The sequence below is a fragment of the Rhinoraja longicauda genome, chromosome 3 (assembly GCF_053455715.1).
Source record: "Rhinoraja longicauda isolate Sanriku21f chromosome 3, sRhiLon1.1, whole genome shotgun sequence".
NCBI classification, from domain to species: Eukaryota; Metazoa; Chordata; class Chondrichthyes; order Rajiformes; family Arhynchobatidae; genus Rhinoraja; species Rhinoraja longicauda.
The window spans coordinates 51510514-51534261 of NC_135955.1; the positions used below are offsets into that span (position 1 = coordinate 51510514).

At 42.2% G+C, this 23748-nt stretch overlaps 1 protein-coding gene and 1 long non-coding RNA gene across 2 annotated transcripts in view; one reads left to right on the forward strand and one right to left on the reverse strand.

Annotated features, from left to right (window-relative positions):
- LOC144591989 (uncharacterized) overlaps window positions 1-15565 on the forward strand; it is a 19256-nt gene extending 3691 nt beyond the window's left edge. Inside the window, exon 2 of the long non-coding RNA XR_013547053.1 lies at window positions 14956-15565. This is a non-coding gene — a long non-coding RNA (uncharacterized LOC144591989). The remainder of the gene's footprint in view (window positions 1-14955) is intronic.
- The window catches only part of syk (spleen tyrosine kinase), a 131611-nt gene extending 108088 nt beyond the window's left edge, over window positions 1-23523 (reverse strand). Inside the window, exon 1 of the mRNA XM_078396102.1 lies at window positions 23419-23523. The gene's annotated coding sequence lies outside the window, so the exon portion shown is untranslated. The remainder of the gene's footprint in view (window positions 1-23418) is intronic.
- Between the last annotated feature and the right edge of the window lie 225 nt (window positions 23524-23748).

Below are 23748 nucleotides of genomic sequence, written 5' to 3' on the forward strand. Positions count from 1 at the left end.
GACCAGTTAGTCTGACATCAGTGGTGGGGAAGATGCTGGAGTCAATTATAAAAGACAAAATTGCGGAGCATTTGGATAGCAGTAACAGGATCGTTCCGAGTCAGCATGGATTTACGAAGGAGAAATCATGCTTGACTAATCTTCCGGAATTTTTGAGGATGTAACTAGGAAAATTGACAGGGGAGAGCCGATAGATGTGGTGTACCTCGACTTTCAGAAAGTCTTCGACAAGGTCCCACATAGGAGATTAGTGGGAAAAATTAGAACACATGGGGGTAGGGTACTGACATGGATAGAAAATTGGTTGGCAAACAGAAAGCAAAGAGTGGGGGATAAATGGGTCCCTTTCAGAATGGCAGGCAGTGACTAGTGGAGTACTGCAAGGCTCAGTGCTGGGATCGCAGCTATTTACAATATACATTAATGACTTGGATGAAGGGATTAAAAGAACCATTAGCAAATTTGCAGATGATACAAAGCTGGGTGGCAGTGTGAACTGTGAGGAAGATGCTATGAGGTTGCAGGGTGACTTGGACAGGTTGTGTGAGTGGGCGGATGCATGGCAGATGCAGTTTAATGTGGTGTGAGGTGATCCACTTTGGTGGTAAGAATAGAAAGGCAGATTATTACCTGAATGGTGTCAGGTTAGGAAAAGGGGACGTACAATGAGATCTGGGTGTCCTAGTGCATCAGTCACTGAAAGGAAGCATGCAGGTACAGCAGGCAGTGAAGAAAGCCAATGGAATGTTGGCCTTCATAACAAGAGGAGTTGAGTATAGGAGCAAAGAGGTCCTTCTGCAGTTTTACAGGGCCCAAGTGAGACAGCACCTGGAGTACTGTGTGCAGTTTTGGTCTCCAAATTTGAGGAAGGATATTCTTGCTATTGAGGGCTATTGAGGGCGTGCAGAATTACTAGGTTAATTCCCGTAATGACGGGACCGTCATATGTTGAAAGACTGGAGCGACTAGGCTTGTATATACTGGAATTTAGACGGATGAGAGGGGATCTTATCGAAACATATAAGATTATTAAGGGGTTGGACACTTTAGAGGCAGGAAACATGTTCCCAATGTTGGGGGAGTCCAGAACCAGGGGCCACAGTTTAAGAATAAGGGGTAGGCCATTTAAAACGGAGATGAGGAAAAACTTTTTCAGTCAGATAGTTGTAAATCTGTGGAATTCTCTGCCGCAGAAGACAGTGGAGGCCAATTCTCTAGATGCATTCAAGAGAGAGCTAGCCCTTATTTTGCAGCTATACCCCTGTGTTTCTCTCACACTCATAAATACATTTCAACGTCTACCTTTAGCCAGGTCAAGACTATTCATCTAGACTCAGTGGGTCAGGCAGCATCTGTGAAATGAAATAGATTGGACATGGAGAGTTTGTTTCCATTAGTGGAAAAGTCTAGGACCAGAGGGTACAGCCTCTGAATAAAAGGGCGTACCTATGGAATGAAGATGAGTAGGAATTCAGCCAGTGGGTGGTGAAACTGTGGAATTCGTTGCCACAGAGAGCTCTGAAGGCCAAATCTTTGGGGATTTTTAAAGTCGAGATTGATGGCTTCTTGATCAGTAAGAGTGTCAACCAAAGTTACGCGGAAAAGGCAGGAGAATGGGGGGGGGGGGGGGGGGGGGAAGATAGATCAGCGGAGGCAGGAGACGGAAAGATAGATCAGCCATGATGGAATTGTGGAATAGATTGATGGGCCAAATGGCCTAATTCTGCTCCTATGATGTGTGAACCTATGAATTTAGATTTTAAAAAATATTTATCTTTTTTTTCCTTTTTAAAATCTCTCAGTTGTTGCGAAAATACAGTTGCTTGTATCACATAAAGAACTTCCCAGAATGTATTTGTTGTGACCAAAGTACAGTTTAATCCAGGCCATATAATCAATATCTTCTCAGCAAGCCAACTTCCCCATTTCCTCCAGCACGGAAAATGGCCAAATGGCCTAATTCTGCTCCAATGTCTTCTGGTCTTTTGATCTTAAATGGATAGTTGAAGCTGTGGGTTAAGTCCAGATGAAGAGTCTCGGCCCAAAACATTGATTGTCCATTTCCTTCCGCAGATGCTCTCTGACTCCATCTGCTCTTCTTTTTTGCAGAAGTTTCTGGAATCTCCAATCTTTTGTACCCTCAACATCTACACTGATTGATATAAACATCTGTCAATCCCCCTTAGGATGTTATGTGATTGAATAAGACAACAGTAATGTTTAATTTCTATCAAGTGAAATATGTATTTTTTTGAATATTGCCTTTTTAAAAACAATTATTTTGGACTTTAGAAATTCAAGTTGGACGGAGAAAATATCATACAAAAAAGCATTTTGGCTGGCTTGTCGACAGATGGCATGTTCTGGCAGTGAAAGAATATCAACTGTTTGAGTACAAAAACAGAATTCACAGTCTACTGAACAGCACTGATCCCTGCTCTTTTGTACGTTTCTGAGACCTCTGCTACCTACAGTAGGCATTTCAAGGCACCAAAAAAATAACACCAACTCTGTCTCCAAATAAATCATTCAAATTCATTGGCAGGATAAGCAAACCAATATCACTGTCCTCTCCCACACCAACATTCTAGGATCGCAGCCCAGTTTGTATTGATTTACCTCCATTAGGCAGGCCACGTTATTTGCGTGCCTGATGCCTGATTCCCGAAATGGGCGTTCTATTCCAAGCTCTATCACAGAATTAGATTAACAAGTGGACAGAGGAAAAGATGCAAAGATCTGCTCCAAGCTTCTTTGGAAAAAACACATCTCGCTGCAGATTCTTGGAAATCTCTGCCACATGCCTGATTAAAGCGGGGAAGGAACCTAAAGGTTATCATTTGAGAATCTCAAGTCCATGCATCATGAGCATACCAACACCCTGATTAAAAGTAGGAGCACACCAGGGAACTGATGGAGGGTGGGGGTGGGGGGGGGGGGGGGGTGGTGAGGGGGGTGGGAGGGGGGGGGAGGGGGGGGGATGCTGCCACTTGCGGCGGCAGGCAGTAGATAGGACTATTCGGCACTTTTGCAACTTTGTCGGTGCCAACACGTGGTGACACTTGTGTACTGCGTAGGTTATATGCTAAACAAAGCATTTCACTACCTAGATACCCTAGCTACCAGTGATAATAAAGTATCATTCATTCATTCACTCATTCACCTCACTAACTACGAAGATCTTACCTGACGAATCTGCTGGAATTCTTTGAAGAAGTAAATAGCAGGACAGACAAAGGAGAGTCAGTGGATGTTGTTGTCTCTCCCTCTCTCCCTCTCTCCCTTTCTCCCTCTCTCCATCTCTCCCTCTCCCCCTCTCTCCCTCTCTCCCCCTCTCCCCCTCTCTCCCTCTCTCCCTCTCTCTCCCTCCCCCTCTCCCTCCCCCCCTCTCTCCCCCCCTCTCTCCCTCTCTCTCTCCCCCCCCCCCACCCCCCCCTCCCCCAACATTGATTAGGAAAACAAAATTCACTTTCAATTATACTGTAGATCTCATTAAAACCATTGTTTGAAGATCCACTCCAGCAGCAGAAATGTTTTGAATTGCCTCCCCGTATTTTGTGGCCAGAAACACCTTCGCTTTATGAAATATTAGAGACTTCAAAATATAATCCTATTGTTTGAGAAAGAAAATCCAGAGAAAAATTATGATTTGTGGCTTTGTTCTATCAGCCCATCAACATTTATTTCAGTCAGGCTTTAGTGAAATCCTGATAAATGGCATTAATTCATCCACAGGCTGGTTGTATAATTTGCATTTCTTGCTTCACTGTACTTGGCATTAGGCTGTTTGACATATATTGCTCTCTCAGAAGCAAAATATATGATTTCAATTATTAATTTCTACCGTCTATATTTCATATTATGACTCATCCTCCACCTGAAAGTTTGAAATACTTTTATGATAACTGGTGGTATTTTTACCCCAAGCTAATGGGAAAGTTCTAAGTATTTCAAGATCATCATTACTTTTAGGTTGAGCTCAGTGAAGGAGTGGACCAAATTTTTGAATGTTGCAGAGGTACATCACAACCAACTAATTTTGATCTTTCTTGCCTGCAGTAAGATGAGAGATCACAGCTAAAATCAGTGTCCCTACCTACCCACATGGTTTTCAGATCTTCAGCACTACCTGAGAGGAGGCCAATAGCAGAATGTAAACCACTGACCTTTGTAAACTATTTAATTTAATTTAATTTAATTTTTTTAATTTAATTTAATTTAATTTTAATTTTATTTGTCATATGTAGGTTGGCACAGGGTCAACAGTACAATGAAATGTATTTGACAAGACAACGGGTCATCTCAGCAGTAATATTCCAAGGATAAATAAGATAAAAAAGACATTAGTAAGATAAAAAGACAATATTAAAATAATCAACATATATGATGTGAAATGTGTTTATGAGTTCAGAAGCCTGATGACCTGATGGTAGAAACTGTTCTTAAGTCTAGTGGTACGCGCAGCCATACTCCTGTATCGTCTGCCTGACGGTAACAGGAACAGCCTGCGTGCTGGGTGGCTGTGGTCCTTGATGATCCTGCGTGCCTTCCGCAGGCTCCGCCGGTAGAAAATGTCCTGAATGGCCAGGAGACAGTTGTCAGTGATGTGCAGTGCCGTCTTCACCACTCTCTGTAGTGATTTGTGGCTGTGGGCAGAACTGTTCCCGTACCAGACTGTGCAGCCCGTCAGCAGGCTCTCCATGCAGCCCGTCAGCAGGCTCTCCATGGTGCATCTGTAGAAGTTTGTGAGGATGCTGGCATTCATGCCAAACTTCCTCAGTCTTCTCAGGAAAAAGAGCCGCTGGTGGGCCTTCTTTGTTATTGTGTCCCTGTGCAGTGTCCAGGGAAGGTCCTCAGTGATTTGCACACCGAGGAACTTAAAGCTGCTGACCCTTTCAACCTCAGCATCACCGATGTGAATGGGGAGGTGTCCACTCCCCCGCTGTCTGCTGTTGTTCACGATCATCTCTTTAGTTTTGCTGACATTGAGAGAGAGGTTATTTTCCTGGCACCAGCTGTTTAGTGCCTTTACCTCCTCTCTGTAGACCGTCTCATTGTTGTCTGTAATGAGGCCCAAGATGGTCGTGTCGTCAGCAAACCTTAGGACGATGTTTGAGCTGTGCTCAGCAGTACAGTCGTGCGTGAACAGGGAGTACAGGAGAGGACTGAGCACACAGCCCTGTGGTGTGCCTGTGTTGAGGATCAGTGAGGAAGTGGTGTGGCTGCCAATTCTCACCACCTGGGGCCTGCCCGTCAGGAAATCGAATATCCATCCGCAGATGGAGGTCTCCAGTCCAAGATCAAGGAGCTTGGGGACGAGTTTTGTGGGAATAATAGTGTTGAATGCCGAGCTGTAGTCAATAAAGAGCATTCTCACATATGTATTTCCTTTGTCCAGGTGGGTGAGCGTAGTATGTATTGCCATGGCGATGGCATCGTCCGTGGCCCTGTTTGGTCTATATGCAAACTGAAGAGGGTCCAAGGTGTCAGGGAGAGAGGAGCAGATGTGAGTTTTGACTAGTCGCTCGAAGCACTTCATGATGACTGATGTCAGTGTGACAGGACAGTAGTCATTTAAACAGGAGGTTACTGGTTTCTTTGGAACAGGAACGATGATGGATGCTTTGAAGGAACTGGTAAACAAATGGGATTTTCAGGTCACTTTTATCGAGGTACAGTGAAAAGCTTTGTTTTGCATGCCATCCAAACAAATTGGATATACGATGCATAAATACAATTGTCAAGATCAAATACAATAGATAAAGCAAAGGGGAAACATAGAAAATAGGTGCCATTCGGCCCTTCGAGCCAGCACCGCCATTCAATATGATCATGGCTGATTATCCAAAATCAGTACCCCATTCCGGCTTTTTCCCCATATCCCTTGATTCCCCTAGCCCTAAGAGCTAAATCTAACTCTCTCTTGAGAGTGCAGAATATAATTCTCAGCATTGTAGCACATCAATTCCATAGACAAAGTCCAATGTGTACAATGGGGTAGACGTGACTTGGCCAGTACCCTAGCTTATGAAAGGAGTAAAGTGTAGCTGTGCTTTTGGCCACTTTAGTTATGGATAGACTGCCAACGACAAGGAAAAATTAATAAATACAATGACATAAGGCAAACCTAGTTATGAAACATAGCTTTAAAAATCAGCTTGAATCAACTTGGATAATAAAAACAACTCCAATAGCAATATATGTTCTGAACAGTGGAAGGATATTTGACAGATTTCAATGGGAGACCCTTAACAGAAACACTCAATTACATGGACTGACATTTGGTGCTTTTCCCAAGGGTCATCACTTCATTCCTGACATTAAGTGCCTCCGCTTCAATCTTTATCCAAGATACCAGACAAGGTTGTTCCACTCATCATTATTATTTGTCATGGTAACCAAGTCTTTGGTAGCTAGGAGTCCGAAGCATCAAATGCATGCTTGAATGATTGTACAGAGAGTGACATTTCCTATCCTGTGCTTTTAGAATCTATTAGCCACACTTTTCTGTGTCTTCAAAGAAATAAGCACATTTATCTGGTGGCTGTAAGAACAATATAACATTTTTACTGGGCCCCAAAAGGACAATGTCTTCATGCAAAATTGTTCCATAAAATGTATTTATCTTGTAATCAATGTCAGTGACCATGCCTGGAGTTGCAAATCTCTCACAACCAGGTGGAACTGCATCAGTAGTTAAATGAGGACACGTTAATGGTCAAAGTCACCAATGATGGCGAAGTCAAAGAGAGCAAGATTAACAGACATGAAATGCTGGGGCGTGGCAGAGAGAAAAATGTGATGGTTTCAATTGCATTTATTTATTTGCAAGAGGCTTAACAGGTAAGGCAGATAATCTCAGGGTGTTGGTTGTCTCAGGGAACTGGGATATTACAGCCATAGAGATATGGCCAAGAAAAGGAGGTCTGGTAGCTGAATGTTCCAGGATATAGATGTTACAGACACAGAAGAGATTCAGGTAAGAAAGGAGGGGTAGGGGAGGATTACCTTTTTGATCGGTGAGGACCTAACTACATTGCACAGAGAGGATATTCTTGGGTGATCGTTCAGTGAGGATTTTTGGATAAAACCTGGGTAGAAGGGGTGGCACGGTGGCGCTGCAATAGAGTTGCTGCCTTACAGCGCCAGAATTCCGGGTTTGATACTGACTGCAGATGCTGTCTGTACGGAGTTTGTATGTCTTCCCTTTTTATCTGTGTGGGTTTTCTCCGGGAGCTTCGCTTTCCTCCCACACTCGTTTTGACGTACAGGTCTAAAAGTTAATTGGCTTGGTCAAATTGTTAAAAATGTCCCTAGTGTGTATAGGATAGTGTTAGTGTGCGGGGAACGCTGGTCAGCATGGACTCGGTGGTACAAAGGGCCTGGTTCCATGCTGTATCTCTAAACTAAACTAAACGAAACCTAGAAACAGGAAGAGAAATTTCACTTTGATGGGGCTATGTAATAGACCAACCAAGAGTCAGTGGGAATTAGAATAGCAGATGCGTAGGGAGACTGCAGGTAGTTGTAATAATAATAACATGGTATTAGTGAGAGAATTCAACTTCCCTGAGTTGAATCGTCAAATAGTTCAAAGTTAAGAATAATTTATTCATTGTTCGCCTTCTCTTGTGGGGCCGTGTATGTATTGATTAAGGAAACCTTTTTGGAAACATTTAATAAATGTAATCCTGTCCAAGTCCTTTGACTGTTTCCAAAAAGGTTTCCTTAATCAATACATACAGGGCCCCATAGAGAAGGCATAATATTGAACCTCCTCCAAGGAATGGGGCAGAGCAAGTTACTGAAGTATCAGTGGGAGAGCACTTAGTGACCATAATTCTGTTAATTTTAAACTAGTTATGGCAAAGGATAGCACTGGCCCACAAGTTAAGGCCATACTCTCAACTCACTGCTAGCATTGGGCAATAGCTTTCAGGAAGCTGAGAAGCATGACTTCGAGGTTCAAGAACAGCTCTTAAACCACACAACACAACCCTAACCACAACCCTATCTCAGCAACTATCTACTACAGTCTTTCATTTGGGTGCACTATGGGTCTTTGGTTTGCACTATAATGAGCTGGTGACCTAGTGTAATTGATAATTTATTGTTTTATTGATTATTGTGTATTTATTTGTTGTGTTACATTAATGTGCCTGCAAAGTGGCAGTAAGTAAGAATTTCAATGTTCCTTCAAAACCCTCTTGACTCTTGACTCTTTAAAGCACTTTGAGGTGGATAAATCCCTAGGGCTTGACCAAATGCATCTTCAAACATTGTCGGAAGCGAGGCAAGAAATTGCAAATAGAGATATTTGTATATCTTTAATACAGGTGAAGTTCCGGAAGACTGGAGGGTGGCTAATGTATTGTTATTTAAGAAGGGCAGCAAGGACAACCCAGAGAGCTACAGGCCAGTGAGCCTGACGTCAGTGGGGGGGGGGAGGGGGGACTATTAGAGGGGATTGGAGAGGACCGAGCAGCTTTTTTCAAAGCAGGGACCGATTAGAGATAGTCAGCATGGCTTTGTACATGGGAAATCGTGTCTTATGAATTTGGTAGAATTTTTTGAAGAGGCCACTAAAAGGATTTAGAGGGCAGGGCAGTGGATGTTGTCTATATGAACTTTAGAAACATAGACATGGAAACATAGAAATAGGTGCAGGAGTAGGCCATTCGGCCCTTTGAGCCAGTACCGCCATTCAATATGTTCATGGCTGATCATCCAAAATCAGAACCCCGTTCCTGCTTTTTCTCCATATCCCTTGGTTCCGATACTTTGGTATGGCCTTTGACAAGATTCCACATATGTAAACTTAGATATTCTTCCTCACTGTTAGATACATCACCAACTTTAGTGTTCTGAAAATATACTAACAATGCTAACGACATTGTCTTCCAAACTTTTAATGTAGATTAACAGGCAACAGTGGACTCAGCACCGACCCATGCTGCACTCCACTGGTTACAGGGCTCCTATCGAATAAATAACCCACCACATGGTAAACTAATCTGGAAGGTTAGATCACTTGTAATCCAATGTGAACTAGCCAATTGGTTTCAAAATTGGCTGGGAGGAAGGAGTCAAAGAGTGTTAGTAGGGGGTTGCTTTTTCTGATTGGAGTCTTTGACCAATGGTGTGTCACAGGAGTCAGTGCTGGGTTCACAGTTGTTTGGAAGACAATGCAGTTAACATTGTTTGTAAATCTGCAGATTACACCAAACGTGGTGGTATAGTGGACAGTGAGTGCTTCATTGGAAAGGCTATTGAGTACAAAAGTTGGGACATCATAATATAATAGTACTAGTTGTTGGTGAGACCACAGTTGGTGTATTGTGTTGAGTTCTGGTCACCCAGCTACAGGAAGGATGCTGTAAGGTTGGGAAAGATATGAAACACATTCACCATGATGTTACATGGACTTGCTGGTTTGAAAGAGAGGGAGGATGGATAGATTGAGACTTTTTTCTTTGGAAGGTAGGATGCTGCAGGGTGACTTTATTGAAGCACACAAAATCACAAGGGGATGGATAAAGTGAATGCTCACAGTTTTTTTCCCAAGAAAGGGGATACTGAAACTAAAGGGCATTGGCTTAGGGTGAGGGGAGAGATTTAACATAGTCCTCAGAGACAAACTTTTCATATCAGGAGTGAGTTGCCATAGGAAGCTATAGAAGTGGATACAAATATGACTTTTAAAAGACATTTGGACTGATACATGTATATAAAGTGAATATAAAGATATAGGCCAGATGGGATTAGCCCTGAATGCCAACTTGGTTAGCATGGGCAAGATGGGCTGAAGATTTTGTTTCTGTACTATATTGCTATATGACTCTATGACAATGTAATCGACCCAGTGATCTCAACATGAGGAGTACACAGGAACACTGTGCAAATAGTATATTTATGCTGTTATGTTACACTTATTTAAGTCAGAAAGGAAAAGTCACTGCACCATTGACATGATCGATGAAGGACATTATTTTCATCTGAATAAGGGGAATTTTTTTTTCTTCATTATTATAGATATGTTTATGACTTACTTTTACAATTACAGTGTAGATTCTCAATGTAAATGTTGAAGCAGTTCATCATTTGTGATATGCTACATTTATTTCATAAACAAGAGAGTTTGACAGCATATTGGAAAGTTATGCCACCTGTTAGCTGTGTGGTTTCTTTGCTCTGCAACTACTTTGGAATATAACAGCACATTCACTGTTTGCATTGTGACTATAAACAACCTTCAGAGAATTCAATATTCACGCTGTCTGAAACTGTCTTGTAGATTTGAGGCCAAACCAAATGGAAAATTACAGATTTGGACCATGTCAAGAGAATAGACAAAACTGTAAATTAGTTTGAAGAGAAGATTAATTCATCTTTCGTCTCATGTGCTGTAAGGGCAGTACAGTGGAACACATATATTGTTCCCTGCTTTTGAAATTTAATTCCGTTGATTTTGGATGTGAGTGTGGGAGGTATAATTAGTAAGTCTGTGGATGACATGAAAATTGGTGGTGATGGGGTGGATAATGTCTGAAAAGCTGCAGCAGGATACGGATCAAATGGAAATCTAGGCTGAGAATTGTCAGTTGGAATTTAACATTGACAAGTGTGAGCTGATGTGAGCTGATTGTGAAATCAAATAAGGGTAGGACATGTACAGCAAATGGTAGGGCATTAGGAACGTCGATGAACAGAAAGACCTTTGGGTCCAAGTCAATAGTTCCCCAAAGAAGCAACACAGGGTGCTGATGAATGCATATGGAATGACTGGCTTCATAAATTAGATATAAGGGGTAGGCCATTTAGAACGGAGATGAGGAAAAACTTTTTCAGTCAGAAAGTTGTAAATCTGTGGAATTCTCTGCCTCAGAAGGCAGTGGAGGCCAATTCTCTGGATGCTTTCAAGAGAGAGTTAGATAGAGCTCTTAAAGAAAGCGGAACGGGGTACTGATTGTGGATGATCAGCCATGATCACATTGAATGGCGGTGCTGGCTCGAATGGCCGAATGGCCTACTCCTATGCCTATTGTCTATTGTCTGTAAGCGTTGGGATGTCATATTGCAAATTTATAAAGCACTGGTTTGGCCACACTTGAGGTATTGTGTGCAGTTCTGGTTGCCACAGAACAGGAAGGATATGATTGCATTGGAGAAAGTGCAAAGGAGATTGACCAGGATGTTACCTGAATTGCAGGACTTTACTTGTGGAAAGACACTGAATGGGCTCAGCTTGTTTTCCGTGGAGCAAAGAAAGCTGGGGGAGGTGAGTGACCCGATAGACGTATATAAGATTAAGAGAGACATAGATAAGGTAGAGGCAAGATTGTCCATTTTTTTTGTTTACTGTGGTAGGGTATCAATACGAAAGTATAGGTTTAAGGTGAAAGGAAGGATTTTTAAAGGGCATGTATGAAAAAAAAAATTTATACAAAGAATGGTTAATATATAGAACACGCTACCAGGGGAGGTGGTGGAAACAGATGGAATTATCATGTTTAAGAAGTATTCAGTTAGACACTTAAGTAAGCAAAGCATTGAAAGATGCAATTGTAATCACAGGGAAGCATGCCTGAGAACATCTACCCGAATGTTGGGTTTGCTGGTTTTCAGATCCTTTGAAACCTTGATTTATTTTCTTGTCACTTTTCTTATGTCCATTTCTTCTAATTTATGCCACAGGGCTAATTTTGTACAACTACCTTAAGGTGCTTGCTCATAGAATAGATTGAATAGATAGAAACTAATAGGGCAATTCTCAATTGACAGAGCGACTTAGAGAAATTGCACTGTGGGAAATCACGGGAGGACAGGAAATGGGGTAACAAACAAAGTGCTGGAGGAACTCGACTGGTCAGGCAGCATCTGTAGTGGGAGAATGCACAGACAATGTTTTAGATTGGGAACCTGAGACAGAACTGAATTTCAGTAGTCTAGCTCAATGCACAATTGCTCCTTTAATACATATATTGCTTGTCTAGCACAATCAATACATGCTGGTTTTCCTCATTATTTTTAAGGATATGCTATTGACAGAGCCATTTACTTGGGGACATAAAATCACAGGCTCATCTTCAAGTGAAATGAGCCTGTGGTATAGAGGATAAGCACAAGGGTGCATACAGTCAGTCACCTCTTGCAAATCTCAGTACTCCTCAACAATATCGACAGTTATATCCAACACATTTGCCAACAAGGGAGATTAGATGTGGGTTTGTAAATTTCACAGGTATTTTTTCTGAGAAGGAAACCTGAAAGTGGATCCTCATTAAAATAGGCAAATAAAACTAATTGTTGGGCAGGTTGTACTTCCGAGAGGGAAAGGCAAACGCAAAAGGAAAATAAAAGAGTTGTGTAGGAAGGAACTGCAGATACTGGTGTATACCAAAGATAGGCACAAAGTGCTGGAGAAACTCAACAGGTCAGGCAGCATTTCTGGAGAAAAAAGACAGGTGACGTTTCAGCACGGGATCCTTCCTCGGACTGAAAGCTTGAATTCTCACTGTATCAGATTTCATGAGAATACCAACTAGAGAAAAAGTAATATGAGAGAAGTTATGAAATTGGTTGGAATGAGTGCCAAAGAGTAGGGAATGGGGTTGGTTAATGAGAGATCGTTTCTGGAAAGACAAATGAAGTATAGCAAGTATAGTACTCTATTTCAAAGATGCAGTTCTGCACAAGAAATGTCATTGCTTTCAAACCTGTGTTATTTGCAAAGATTGTTAGTATTCAAATTAATTTTGATAAGTGTGGTTTATATTCAATGGAGGAATTTTTTCTTTTGGCTAATATAAATACATTTTCCAACAGAGATCCATGTCCAAATATTAGAAAATTGGCGGAAAACTTCACAAACTTTCTATCTTTTGAAAGAAACTAAAGCAAAATATGATGCTTTTCAGATTTGTGTTTCCATCACCTAAAAATCTGATAGGATGAGAATTTATTCAATTTACTATGATATTTTAAATCAATTCAAAGCTCTTTTGTCCTTGTATAAACACGTATCAAGTTAATTGCAGCGGTAATCTATGCATTTGCCGACCTTTACTTGGTCCCAGATAAATACTCTTGATTTTTAAATGTTCTTTTTTATCTTCAAATCTTTCCATAGTCTTGCTCCATACCATCTCCATAATCTCCTCCAAGTATAAATCCCTTTCTGATGTCAAACACTAACCCTAATCGCTAGATCATCCCCACATTTAATAGCTCCACCATTGCTGACCATGACTTCAGCTTCCAAAGTTCTCAGTTTCAGAATTCTCTTCCTAAGTATCACTCCCTCTCTACTCTTGTTTCGTCCTGTAAGATACACTTTGACCAAGCTTTCATCAAGCTTTAATATCTTCTCACATGGATCAGCTTCAAACTCATTTGATATTGCTCCTGCTATGTACCTTGGCAGGTTTTATTACATTAAAACATTCTATAAATAAGGGTTGTTGCTGTTGAATACATTTAGAACTGAATCGTGCACAGAACATAAGGGCTCCATTTACCTTCTGCCATTCTCACCCCAAATCCACATGCTATCTCTAATGTCAATCACATCAGTTCAGAAAGGTAAAGTAAGTTTTGAGTCAGAACACAAGAGTCCTTTGAAGTGGATTTGTTCAACTAGCAATGGAACAACTTTGAACAGATAACAGGCCTTCAGGCTGCTGTTGCACGCATGAAGAAGGTTAGCGTAAATGTTGTGATTCTATTGACCATATGCAACAGCTGACCACATCCTTTTTGTGCTTTATTGCTGTGCTATTTTTGCATGTATGCATGATAAATGGGTGATCTGTTATAGATCTTTAGGATTTTTAAAATACAATTTAAAGAATGAACCACACAGCAATTCGACAATTGAGTGTTTTGTATTTGTATCTTGCCGCCTGTTTTGGTCTCTGTCCATATGTGTCTCATGTGCCAAGGAGTTTAAACGCTCCTTTTGGTGGCTGCTGCAGACCAAAGAAGAATTTTTTGAAGAGGCCACCAAAAGGATTTAGAGGGCAGGGCAGTGGATGTTGTCTATATGAACTTTAGAAACATAGACATGGAAACATAGAAATAGGTGCAGGAGTTGGCCAGTCGACCCTTTGAGTCAGCACCGCCATTCAATATGATCATGGCTGATCATCCAAAATCAGTACCCTGTTCTGTCTTTTTCCCCCATATCCCTTGCTTCCCTTAGCCCTAAGAGCTAAATCTAACTCTCTCTTGAAAACATCCAGTGAATTGGCCTCCACTGCCTTCTGTGGCAGAGAATTTCACAGATTCAAAACTGTCTGGGTGAAAAATTCCACAGATTCACAATGCGCTGACTACCTACAACAGACATTTTCAAGCGCCGTATATATCACCGATGTTGTACCTGAAAAATGGTGCACGTTCACTGGAAAGATAAGTGAATTCACGTTAGTATCCTCTGCTGGGCCAACAACCATCCACTGGGATCCAAGTGACATTCAATGAGCTGCCCACGAAGAAGTGTTCTGTGGGACACAATGCTTTGGTCCTCGAGCACAGTATGGTATTGCATAAAACAGATGCACTGCCACTTTAAATTACCCTTTTGGTTGTTGAGGGTTTTTTTGACCATTACTATACTGCATACTGGAGCTTTTTTCACCAAAATAATGGAATTATAGCTGTAGGTAAAACATTCCATGTTAAATATTAATCTGACCATCTACCCTTGAATCAGTTTTTCATATTCAGTAATATTTAGAAGGGTTCTAAAATGTCAATCAGTATTACAAGCTAACCAATGTTAAACCTTTTGTTTTACCAAACATAGAAAATATGATTAATGATAAACTTTGTTTTACTGATCAAAAACAAGGCATAAATAATGTATTTTAATCATTTCCAATTCCAGATCCCATTCGTTGTCTGCCTTGTGAAACCATTTTATCACAAATGTCACTTTTTATACTTTGTTCTCAGAATGTTGATAATTCTCTGAAGACTGATGTCATTGGCAAATTTTCTGTCAGCTGAACGTCATTGAGTCAACACCAGCAAAGGACAGGAACAGCAAACAACAGTGTCTCATTATTTAACCCAGCTGGTTTTAGTTTAGCGAAGGCTCCTGCATACGCAAGTTAATTAGTTTATCAGTCACTACGTGGCAATTTGTTGTATCTATGTAATGTCTGCATAACTGGAAAATATGCATTTGTCATAATTATAACAAAGGTGTGCTTGACAGCCAAACAAATATAATTTTAAGTGAGAACAGAGATGAAAAATGCGAGCAAAGGATGCCCTGTTGCCATTTAGTATTGTGATGCGAGAATTAATCTGATGAAATAATTACTCCTCATGAATCCATGTTACATATTACAATGCTGACATTTTAGTGACATTCACACACCTTTACTTTTGAGTCCTGTTGCTTTTATTCAAGTTCCACTTCTTTAAAAATAATATTGTGTAAATTAATTGAGTTTCCACTCTCACAAATGTTCTGTTACATGATATTTTGCTGAAAGTTGTGCAGCACTAAAACATTTTTAGTACATTTTTCAGGCATTAAATCTTCTAAAACTCTTAACCTTTGTGCCTGGCATTTATTCCAGTGAAACATGATCACCTTTTGCAAGCTGCCTGGAGACCTATTCTGTTCAGTTCCAAAACTCCTTCATCCTTGTGTGTTCTATGGCCTATTAATATTTAAAGTGTTCCTTTTCTATCCTCTTATTATGTCAGATTAGTACCATCAGAGAATGGACGTACACTCCACAGACCCACTTGATTTTTGCTGGATCAGGAAAAATCAAATGTCAGTTCCCCCTTTCTGCATAAATCAGTATTTTTCTCCACTTCATATATTCATCTAGTTTCGCTTTTATTGTACAATATTACATACTCTTAAATTTCTCCTGATTTATCTCTCTCATGCTTACAGCAACAATTTGAAATTGATGACACTTCTTCACTGACTTTCTAAAAGAGGAAATGGTCTGATCTCTCTCACCCTATACAAACTGTTCACTTTGAAGCTCTTTAGATTCCTCTGAGCCTTTTTCAGCTTTCTGGAAATCTAGTCAGTATTTAATGAAGTAGGCGGCAGAGTGTGGTAGACTTTGAGTTAGGTCCCCATGGGACCTAAGACCATCATGGGTACTGATCTCCCCACTAACAAAGAGATTTACATGAGGAACTGCCTCAAAACTGCAGCTAATATCATTTAAAACTTGCACCACTCTGGCCACACTCTCATCTCACTGCTACCATTGGGAAGAAAATACATGAGACTAAAAACCATTCAAGAACAGCTTTTGGCTCTTGAACACTAACCACTACCTCAGCAATGATGGTCTACTATGGATTTTGTTTTTATGGCACTACTATTGTCTGGTTACCTCGTATTACTGATCATTGATTTATTGTATTATCGATTATTGCATATTTATTTGTGTGACATTGCATTAATGGGCCTGTTATGCTGTAGCAAGTTAAAAATCAATTGTTCCATTGCTGGAGCATATTGCAATGAAACACTCTTGACTTTGACTTCACTCATTTGAATTTTCTTCTTCATATCTCCAGTATAACCTAGTATTAACCTGGCTAATTTATGCTGTACACAAGAGCTTGAAAGACCCTTCTGCAATGGTGTGTCTACAAATGCCGACAATACTTTAATTATTCCTTAGTCATTGCCCTGTACAGTGTACCATTGTACGTTTGTCATTGTTCCTTGTCCCTCTGTTTTTCAGCAACAGAATAATTTTGCACTCTTTTACAATTACCTCTACTTTAAAGGATTTTTGCAATTATACTTATACCTGTTCCTATTCTATTCCATATCATTGTTTGTTTCGATAAAATTTATATTCCTATTGTTTGTTTTCCCTACAAAATACTATACACATTTCTACATTAAAGTATCTATCAGTTATCTATCTGAACTCTCTCCTCCTCTTGCAAACCCCTTGCTTCATAAACACACAGAGACCGTATCTTCAGGCCACCAGGCCCACCATCAAATACCTTTCTGCACTAATCCCATTGCCAGTGGCTGGTTTGTTGCCTACTGTGCCTTGATGAATCAAATGCTCATCAAGATGCCTCCTATATGTTGTTAGCTCACCCTCCCCTACTGCTTTCCCAGACAGTGCGTTCCAGATTGCATCCACTCTCAGAGGAAAAAAATCATTGGGTTACTCTACACGAGTAGTGGTGGCGGCGCCTAACGGCTGCGGCTCGCTAGCAGTCTGTTCGTCTTTTTTCCTTTTCTTTTTTTTTGTTGTGTGTCAGTGTTGGGATGGTTTTTGGGTTTTTTTGGTTGTGTATGTGTGGGGGGTGGTGGTGTGGGTGGGGAGGTGGTGTGGGTGGGGGGATGGGGGAAACCTTTCTCTTTTAGGTCTCTTCCTCACGGCGCGGGGTGCGGCTCGGCCGCGGGGCCTTCCATCGCCCGGCGCGGCTCGGCCGCAGGATCTAACATCGCCCGGTGCGGCTCGGCCGTTGGACTTAACAGTGCCCGGTGCGGCTTGGCCGCGGGGCCTTCCATCGCCCGGTGTGGCTCGGCGCGGGACCTAACATCGCCCGGTGCGGCTCGGCCGCGGGACCTAACATCGCCCGGTGCGGCTCGGCCGCGGGGCCTAACATCGCCCGGTGCGGCTCGGCCGCTGGACTTAACAGTGCCCGGTGCGGCTCGGCCGCGGAACCTAACATCGCCCGGCGCAGCTCGGCCGCGGGACTTTTCATCACTTAACATCGCCCGCTGCGGCTCGGCCGCGGGGCCTTCCATCGCCCGGCTCGGCCGCGAGACGTTTCAGCGCCCGGTGCGGCTCGGCCGCGGGCCATCCCCTTGCGGGGACTGTGCGGGTCGGTCGGGGACGAGCTGTCTGTCCGTGGGCGTGGGGAAGAGAGTGGAAGTTTTGTTGCCTCCATCACAGTGAGGGGGTGTTTGGAGTCACTGTGATGGATGTTTGTGTTGGGGTCATGTGTCTTGTGTTCTTTTTCTTTTTTGTGTGACTGCTATGTAGTTTCGGTTGGTACCTTGGTACCGAATGACAAATAAAGCTCTGTTGACTACACCTTAAACCCAAGGCCTCCGGTGTAAGTATATCTGCAATGGGAAAAAAATCTTACTATTTCTCCTATACCTGCCTGCTCTGCTCCAAGAAGATCTAACTGGGCTGATCCCAATGATGACATTATATTCAGCTGAATTGTTTCCACTTAGGTGTTAACCTGGCAACTACAGATGTTGTGAGCTAAAACGGAACTAAAGATTTACAAATGGTGGGGTAAAGATAGGAGGAATGTTAGTTCGAACTCATTATGTAACAACTTTCAGCTCATCCAGAAAGCTATGATTTCAAATCCTCAGTTGAAGAAAATGGCTTTTCATTGTAGCTCCTTCTTAGAGACACTTCATGTCACGCATAAAGCAGTAACATATTAACACGACAGTTTCCAGTGAAAAGGAACGCCATTTTATAGAGCAGAAAGAAGGAACTACAAATGTTGGTTTATAAAAAAGGATGCAAAATGCTGGAATAACTCAGCGGGTCAGGCAGCATCCCTGGGGAATATGGGTAGGTGACGTGTCAGGTCGGGATACTTCATTTTATCACCATCTGAGAAAACCTTACATATGATCTGCTTTAGTGAAGTTGCAGTCAGTGCCCTATTTCTAAGTGTGATCCTGATCCTCTTAGAGTTCTTCTGTCAAATGTGGATTAACATAACTGAAATTCAAAAGATCTGCAAATAATAAGTACATTTAAAAAATCATCTTTCCCATGCCAATTCTGTTACAGGAATATCTATATATTACTAAAACTCTCTGTCCGTGTGTATGTGTGTTTGTGTGCACCATAACTTTGATGCTTCACACGGCTAAAACGGTACACTATAGCGCCACAATTTGTGCACCACGTTACTCACCATTATCCTGGGTATAAGAAGATAACTGCAGATGCTGGTACAAATCGAAGGTATTTGTTCACAAAATGCTGGAGTAACTCAGCAGGTCAGGCAGCATCTCGGGAGAGAAGGAATGGGTGACGTTTCGGGTCGAGACCCTTCTTCAGACTGAGTATTATCCTGGGTATAATGTCTAACAACTCTCATTTAAATTGAAGCTCCATTTTTAAAGCTACAGACATTTTAAAGTTTAAAAATTCACTTTCTAACCCATTTCCTGAAAGTCCTCAGCGTATGACGTTACAATGGGCTACGTTCAACTTCATTTGCTCCTTACTCGCCAAAACAAGATGGCTGCCGGCAGCGCCGCCGCCTGCCCGGCCTCAGTCATCCCCTCTCCCACCTCCCCTCTCGCCCGGCCTCGGCCCCGGCGGAGACTCACACATCGGCAGTCAGCGTTGAATGCATGGGTTCTGGTAAGTGCCTTTCGCAGCCTTTCGCAGGGGGGAATAGGGGTGGGGAGGCGGGAATGGGGGTGGAGGCAGGGCTGGGGGGAGTGGGGGTGGGGGCAGCTGAGGGACAAGTGGGGGCTGGGTAGGGGGGATGGAGTGGGGCAGTGAGGGGAGGGGGGGATAAGGGGGATTGAGTGGGGGGGTTGAGGGTGCTACACCAATACAGGAGAGGCTTTGGGTCCAGGGTTCATTCAGTGACACCCTCTCCCTTTCCCTGTTCCCCCTCTACGAGGAATGGGCCCAAAGGGTCCACGGTCTAGTAAGAAATAAAAGCAGGGATAGGTAATTTGAATGTACATTATTTGCCATGGTAGATCTTTTAACTCAGCACCATTTTCCTGCACTATTCCAATTTAGATTCATCCCTAATATCTAGGTGTCTCATCCAAACCTTCCCAATAACATTACTGGTGATAAGAACAGGCCTGGCCTCAATGAAATGCATAACAATATTACAGCTACAGATGTTACTATCTACCTCATTGGTGACCCTCAGACTATCTTTGATCGGACTTTACTGGCTTTATCTTGCACTAAACGTTATTCCCTTATCAAGTATTTTTACACCGTGAATGGCTCGATTGCAATCATGAGGAGTCTTTCCGCTGACTGGAATAGCATGCAACAAAAGCTTTTTACTGTACCTCAATACACGTGACAATAAACTAAACTGAACTGAACTGGTTGAAGTCACACTCAAAAAAGAGGGGCGGGGATGGCCCCTCACGGTGGAAATGAGAAGACATTTCTTCTTGCAGAGCTGGTGAGTCTTTGGTATCACAAAATGCTGGAGTAACTCAGCAGGTCAGGTAGCATCTAGAAGAGAGGGAATGGGTGACATTTCAGGTCGAGACCCTTCTTCAGACTGATGTCAGGGGGGCGGGACAAAGAAAGGATATAGGCAGAGACAGTGGGAGAACTGGGAAGGGGGAGGGGAAGAGAGGGACAGGGGTGAGTCTTTGGGATGCCCTCGTGAAGATGGCTATGAGGGTTCAGTAGGTGACAGAGATAAGGCAATCAAATGATATGACGTCAGTACAGGAAAGTGGCACTCAGGTAAAAGATCAGCTGGACCTTATGGACCAGGCACATGGGCCTAAATGCACCATTTCTTATCCTGCTTCTCATGTTCCTATTGAGACCACCCCATCCTTTAACAGTATATTAGTCATTCTCCATTAAGGACAATTCCACTGTTTGCAACACATGGTACAGATGTAAGATTCTAGGAAAATATTAATAATACCAAATTGAAATTTCTCTCGGAAAGTGAACATTGAAAATTTCCCTCTGCTGTTGTATTCTCTGATAGAAACATAGAAAATAGGTGCAAGAGGCGGCCATTCAGCCCTTCGAGCCAGCACCGCCAGTCATCGTGATCATAGCTGATGTCCTCTCTTTTCATTTTCAAACCAAGTGCGTAGACAAAATAGCAATGCCACTGCATAAATCATCCTAAGTCATTTACACTAACAGTAGACAAAGAAATGTCATGTGCATTTATCAACTATTAGACTATTTAATTAATAATTCACATTCCAGCATTATTTTTGTGTCAAGTACAGTACCCTGAAATTACAAATGAACCTGCAGGTCATCCTGGAGAAAAAGGATAGGTGCCGTTTCAGGGCAGGACCTGACTACCGAGACGTCCGAAGAAGGGCCCCGACCCGAAACGTCACCCATCCTTTATCTCTAGAGATGCTGCTTGATCCGTTGAGTTACTCCAGCACTTTGTGTCTATCTTTGGCATAAACCAGCATCTGCATTTATTTGTTTCTACACTTTAAACACAATTGATAAAGCAAATCCAGTTTCTGCCAGCTGGGGTCACTAGTCGTCAGGAGGAAATCACTTTTGTCCATATTTGCGAACAATTTCCTGTTACATTAGGACGTACAAGTATGCAGTATAAAGAAAGGGTGAGGTATTCTTCAAGACAATAGGTACCCATTTAAAATGTTTGTTACTCTTTCAAAACAAAGGGATATTTAATGACAGACACAACATCAGTCCTCTGAAAAATACTCCAAATGTTGCAGATTTGAAAAGAGAAATGGGAAATGCTAAAAATATTTTCCATGCCTCACTGCATCACTGGACATACAATTAGGCAACATTTCAAGTCCCTGAGCAAAAAACTAACTGTGGAAGGAATTCAGCGGGTCAGGCTGCATCTGTGGAGGGAATGGACAGGTGATGTTTTGGGTCAAGATCCTTCCTCAGTTTCCAGCATCTGCAGGCTCTGGTGTCTCCATTACAAGTCCCTGACCCTTCATCAGAATGTTTCAAGCATTGACACCATTCACAAATTCATCCAGCCCCACAGGAAGTAAACGATGCCTAGGTTCTCTATTTGTCTGTAAACATCAGATTGAAGCTGATGGTCATTAACTGGTCATTGCCGTACTTCTAGTTCATTACTGTTAAGCACTCAAGGGTCAAAATCAACATTTACTTTTCCAGCTCTGAGACAGATGATATTATTTGGCATTATTTCCCACTGCATAGACGCAGATTGATCTGTTATTTCCAGTAATTTTCCACCTTTACTACTATTGATATTCTGCATTGCCCTTTTTCATCTGGGGACTGATATATCTACCTAATTTAATGCTTTGCCTTCTTCCACTGTCTCGATTTAACAGGTCAATTTTTATGGTAGGGTGTTCTCTGATATGCAGTAAGGTTCCATCCTTCTTCCTTCCTCATTCTCATCCATATGCTGCCCCTGCTGAGACTTTTTTATGTGAATATATTTATGCCAATGCTATTCAGTTGCTTATCATTGACATTACAACTGTCCCTGCACTTGCCCAACATCAAATACCAGATGAACCAAAATGCTCTACTGGTAAACATAAGCAAGATCAAAGACTATCCTGCACAGCCGTCACAAGAAACGCCACATCAGAGACTTTAATTCCAACCTACTCAACTGTTAGTCAAGCTCAAACTAGAAGTGCACACTTTCAGTACCATTAAACGTTGAATTTAGTTTCAAGCCTTCCACACTGTCAATCATTAGAAACTCTTTCCCCATAGCGCCCTTCTTTGTCTCCAGTTGAGCCCAGTTATTGCTAAAATCCTCAGTGTGTAGGAAAGAACTGCAGATGCTGGTTTCAGCCAGAAGAAGGGTCTCAACCCGGAACGTCACCCATTCCTTCTCTCCAGAGATGCTGCCTGTCCCTCTGAGTTACTCCAGCATTTTGTGTCTATCTTGCCAACATCCTCATTCATCCCTTTCTTACTTCTATGCATCTTGATTCAATTAAGTTTTACTTCCCAACACCACTCCATGTAAAGTTACGCTCATCCAGGACTTCCGGTGGCGTTATGGAGATAGGACATACGTCTAAGTAGCTCTGCACCTTGCCGAACAAATCACGTCAACAAAAGAATAAAAGAACAAAACAGTTCATTTTGAACGTATCCACTGGTTAAACAGCTCATTACTGATACGCAATTTTACAAAGAGGAGCGGTAAACAGACCACAATGCCACCCAAACAAAGGCTGAAAAAAGACGGAGAGGAAGGCCATGCAGAAGCCCCGAGCTCGCCTGAGAAACAGTCCTGTGAAGAGACAACAAGCCAAACACCGGTCTTACAAGCCATTGAAATCCTTCGCCAAGAACTCTCTGCAGTGAAGCAAGAAATATGTGCCAAAATAGACTCTCGCATTGAAGAGGTAATCGTGAACCTGAGAGGGGAAATTTTATGTAAAGAAACCAACATCAACCGTAAGCTGGATACTACTCAGGCTACTTTACTCGCCCACAGTAAGACTATCCTTGCGCTGGAAATAACGGCTACAGCTAGCTCTGATGCTACGGACGAGTTGAAAGTTGCAGTGGAGCGCATTTCCGGATTGGTATCAAAACTATCAGAAAAATGCCTAGATTTGGAGGGGCATTCCAAGCGTCAAAACTTGAGAATAGTCGGAGTGAAAGAAGGTAAAGAATACGGTCAAAATGGCCATGACTTTACAGCACAACTACTTAAAGACACACTCACTTTAGATGAGAAGCCCGTGCTCGACTGAGCACACAGAACTCTGAGAACCTGGCCGGATGACAATGTGCCACCGCGACACCTGATCCTGCCGGTGCATTACTGTCATGTCCTGGAGGAAATACTTCGTAAAGTGGCCAAGGATAGGAACATCATATCAAGGTCAACGGATAAGGATCTTCAGGGACTATCCCCCTGAAGTCGTTAAACAAAGAGTACTCTTTTCCAAGACAAGAGGAATACTGAGGGACATACCAGGAGTTCGATTTGGATTATTATACCCGGCCAAACTCTGTGTCACACATGACGGTGCTGAATCCCTCTTCACTGACC